This window comes from Pteropus vampyrus, unplaced genomic scaffold (genome assembly GCF_000151845.1).
Source record: "Pteropus vampyrus isolate Shadow unplaced genomic scaffold, Pvam_2.0 Scaffold256, whole genome shotgun sequence".
NCBI lineage: Eukaryota > Metazoa > Chordata > Mammalia > Chiroptera > Pteropodidae > Pteropus > Pteropus vampyrus.
This window is the reverse complement of record NW_011889037.1, coordinates 1315824-1320791: the sequence shown is the minus strand read 5'-3', so window position 1 is coordinate 1320791 and position 4968 is coordinate 1315824.

Below are 4968 nucleotides of genomic sequence, written 5' to 3'. Positions count from 1 at the left end.
CAAGGCCCCCTCCTACAGGAGAGGGGCTGCAGCGAGGTCTCGGAGAAGACCGGGTCCCCCTTTTCACAGATGGCAGGAGTTAAGGCACAGAGGGGCACCACCATTTGTGCAGAGTGACAGGCAGCAGGCATGGGTGGGCCCCCAAAGTGCAGACTCAGCTGAGAGGGGTCGCCTAGGGAACGAAGAGCTCACCCTCACCCCCAATCCATAGCCAACACCACACTGCCCCATCTCCAATTGCCTGCCCACCCCAGGCACCGAGTTCGAGGCCAGCCAGTGGCGCAGACACCAGGGCACTCTGCACCCAGCCGCCCACCGGGGAAGCCTGCAGGGAGCAGACACACGGGCCTTCTGGGATGGAGGCGAGGCCGCCTTTCAGCCATCAGAGTCTGAGGCGCCAGCTCAGCAGTCCTGGAGCTGTCCACGGTGCTGAGCAGCACCAACCCTGAGCCGGCCCCACTGGCTCTGCCCGCGCCCCACGCAGAGCCTGGGAGTCGACCCACCCCTCAGCCTGGAACTAAGCCCTGCCAGGGCTGGTGGCCCTACTGCCATGGCAGGAGGGAGCAAGTACTCACTGTGTGCAAGCGCCAGGTCAGCCATGTGAACCACATTATCCTTTTTTCTGATTTTCACAGTTCTTAGAGTTTATTGAATATGAATAAGAGAAAACTAACTTCAAGCATAAACGTGGCTAATTCATTAGCATATTTTTCCTATTTCCTTCTAGATGTCTCATTAAGATCACGAGGAGAATGACCCCAAAAAACAATCAAACACAAAATTTGAAAGCTCACACTTCAAAGCTAGAGAAAGTAGAAAATGAATACAATCCGCAGGCCCCAAGCGTAGGTAAGGGCGCCGAGAGCAGAAGCACCTGGCAGCACCCTCAGAGGCAGAAGTGAAGGACACACATGCGTGGCAAGGTGTGACACAGGGCGGCAGTGCGACTCTCAGAAAGCACCTGGGCATCACGGGCTGGCCCTGGACGCCGAGCCTTGCCTCACCACACCACTGAGCAACAGGGCTGGGCGGGACGGCTGGCATCGGAAGCCCCCCGAGGCGTCACCAAGCTCAAGCAGCAGAGGGGCTGGGACCGCAGCAAGAGGCGCCGGCAGCCGTGTCTGCACGAAGCAGCAGCCTCTGCGGCAGCCACGACGGCGCCCCTGGAAGCTACCCCCCCTCCAGGTCCAAGACATGAAGACAGGACAGAAAGAGTACGAGGGAGAAAAGACATTTCAGGGGGACGAAAAGGCATCGCCAAGGACAGAAACAAGTAAATGAACGAACTAAGGTAAAAAGAAAGAAATCACTTATGAAGGGACCAGGCAGGTGTCAGATTTTCCCAAAGCAACGTTCAGAGTCAGACATCGGTGGAATCACGTCTACAAGAACAATGGTCTGAGCTGCAGAGTCCCCCAGTATGCGAGCTGTCCTTCGAGCCCGGAGTAGAGTGCTGAACGCCCTCAGCGACCACGGTTCTCATCAGCCTTTCTGAGAAGGCACCTCAAGACAAACCTCAGCCCCCCGAAGGCTGACAGAGAAAACTCAACCAAAACGGCCATCGGTAAGTGAACATGAAACACATTTACCTGCAGAAATAGGACTAAAACAAACACGGGACTGGAGTGGCAGACAGAAGCAAACATAATGCTCTGACTATAAAGAAATCACTCAATTAATAAAAATCGAGAGGGAAACGAGAAAAGAAAAAAGGTAGAATGATTAGCTCATCGCCTCTACAGTAGGAACTCGAAGTCAGAGGCCACGATTTCCAGCTGGCGCTTCACCAACAGAAATACAAGTAGATTTACAGTGCAGAGGTAAACACTGAGACAGGTACCATTACTGACTAAACAGGATACAACAGAATACAAGACTCCCTATAGCAACAACAAAGAGAGTAAAATTCCTGCAAATAAAGAAAATTTGAAAACACTACAAAACACAAAAGGAAACCAAAACAAACCTGGAGAAAATATACCACCTCCTTGTGAAAGATTCAGTATCATAAAGGTGTCATTCTCTCTCGGTTAATTTATAAATTTAACACGATTTCAACCGAAAACCAGTCGGGTTTAAGAGTCTGGATGCGGGTATGTGTGTGCTTGGTGGGGCCGGGCAGGGCAGAGGAGAGACGAGCCAGCTCCAAGTCCGTATGCAAAGGTGAACAACCCAGAACAGGCGAACGAGATGACGCAGCAAAGCGATCAGTCCTTGGAGATGTTAAAACACAGCACGAGGCCTTAATTAAAAGTGATCACGACTGCACGCGTGGACAACGGAACAGCTTTAAAGAACAAATACAATCCATCTTGAGAAAGAACCAGAAAGTTGGAGACATCACATTTCCTGATTTCAAAACACATTACAAAGCTACGGTAATCAAAACAGTATCCTTCTGGCATAAAGACAGACATGTAAACCAATGGAACAGAACAGGGAGCACAGAGCTAAATCCCCACATATATGGTCGCCTGATCTTGGACAAGGGTGCCAAGAATACGCAGCGAGGGAAGGGCAGTCCCTTCCACAGATGACGTTGGGGAAACTCAAGAAACACAAGCAAAAGAATGAAACTGTACCATCATTTTATACTACGCACAGAAACCGACTCAAAATGAATTAAAGACTACATTCCTGGAAGAAAACGGGGAACGCGTCGTGATGCGGGTCTTGGCAGTGACGTCATGAACAGGACACCAAAAGCACGAGGTGACAAAGCAAGAACGAGCAGGGGCTGCATCGCACGGAGACACTCTGGAGAGCAAAGGAGACCACCGGCTAAGGGAGGGGAGGGGACATCTGCAAGCCACGCGTGCGATAAGGGATTAATCCCAAAATATGTAAGGGACTCCTACAACTCAGCAGTAAAAAAAAAATCTAACTACCTGATTATAAAATGGGCCGAGGACCTGAATAGACATTTTCCAAAGACGATACACAAATGGCCAACAAGTGTATGAAAAAATGCTCACGTCGCTCATCATCAGGGAAATGCAAATCAAAACCACAATGACATCACCTCGCATCCTTCAGGATGGCTGTTACCACAACAACAGCGATAAGTGCTGGCAAAGATATGGAGAAGCGGGGCCCCTCGCACACTGTTGGTGGTGACGTGAAATGGCAGAGCTGCTGGAAAACGGTATGGCGTTTCCTCAAACAATTAAAAGCAGGACTACCACGTGGTCCGGCAACCCCACTTCTGGGTGTTTGTCCAGAAGAACTGAAACCAGGATCTCAAAGAGACACCTGCACCCCGTGTTCACTGCAGCACTGATCCCAACAGCCAAAACGTGGGAACAGCCTAGGCGTCCACCAGACGGACAGATAAAGAACTGAGGCACATCCCCACAGCGCGACAGCAGTCAGCCGTAACGTGTGACAACGCGGACCCCTCGAGAACAAGAAGCTGAGTGAGCAGGCCGGTCTCAGAAGGCTAATACTGCAGGACACCACCTATGTGAGGGGCCTAACGTAGTGGAGTCATGGAGCAGGGAGCGGCGCTGGCTGCCAGGGGCTGGGGAGGAGGACAGAGCAGGTCGCTAGTCACAGGGGGGAAGGTGCCAGTCAAGCGAGACGTGTGAGCTCGAGACCCGCTGGACGGCCCCACACGCTTCAGCATCTGTCCGGATCGCACACAAAGGGCTTTATTACAATAAAATGAATATTTTAAAAATCTAAATACAAGCGGGAATTTGGGGCATTAAATTAGACAGTAAAATCAGTGGGGAGGAGCTGGATTATTTCACAGTTCAGGGAGGACTATTGGTAAAACACCTGGAAAATATTCAAGTCAGACCCACACCTCACGCCGACACCAGGATAAAAGACAAACGGATCAAAACTTTAAAAGTGAAACCATGAAAACCAGAAGAAAACACAGGACACTCTTTACTCTTGAAGAAAAGCGCTTCCTAATCGACTCGAAACCCAAAGCCACAGCAGGACAGGTGACGCGCTCAACGGCGTAAAACGTGCCACACGGCAGAGCCGCCACAGTGACCAGTAAGAAGCCGAATGCTCTGCGTTCCCCTGACTTTCAAACGGCTCATTTCCATAATCATCGGGAAAAAGATCGACGATGCAGTTTTTAAAAAATGAACAGTCAAGGAACAGAAAGTTCACAGAAAAAAATACAAACAGCTCTTGATATACAGAAAGATACCAAAGCCATTTCTAATGACGGAGAGGCGGACGTGTCCCGTCTGCAGCTGGGGCCAGGCGCCCCCACTCGTCCCTGCTGTGTGGACCGGGGCGCCCCGCCGGAGGGCAGTTGGGGGCTGGGCGTCAGGAGAAAAGAGAAAGCAGGTCTCTGAGCAGCGCTCACCCTGGGGAGCACGTCTGGCCCACGTCCCGAGGGGCACGTTAACGAGGTTATTCAGTCTGTGACTGGCAAAGATGGAAAATAACCTGCATTTTCAGCAACGAAGGACTACGGACCCAATGCTGGCACGTCCGCCCTTGAACTAGCCCACGGCCGTGAGCAGGGGACGGGGCTGTGCGCGCTGCCGTGAACCAGGGAGGGCGTGCGAGCGGGGGCGAACGTGCCCTAACACAGCGTGGGAAAGGACAACGGAAATGAAAGGTGACGCTGCGCGGGCATCGGAGGCGGCCGGGCTGCACGTGGTTGCTACCTGTGCCCTCGTGTAGCTGGGAGGACGGATGAAAGCCGGCAACAGTGCCACCCGCTTCTTCTTTTCAATCACGTAAACGATTCAAACTTCTAGAACGCGAGGACGCTGTAAGAGTTAAACTGCAGTCCGTCCGCACCCTGGAACGGGGCTCGGTGACGAAAAGAAACTGCTGAAACGGGCGACAACCTTGGGAGATCTCCGGGGAATCTCGCCAGTGTAGACGGCCAGTCCCCTGAGGTCACACGCTGTACGATTCCATTTATGTAACGTTCTCCAACCGACAAGAGGGAGGACAGGCCAGTGGTCCCCGGGAGCTGGGGGCGGGGGCAGC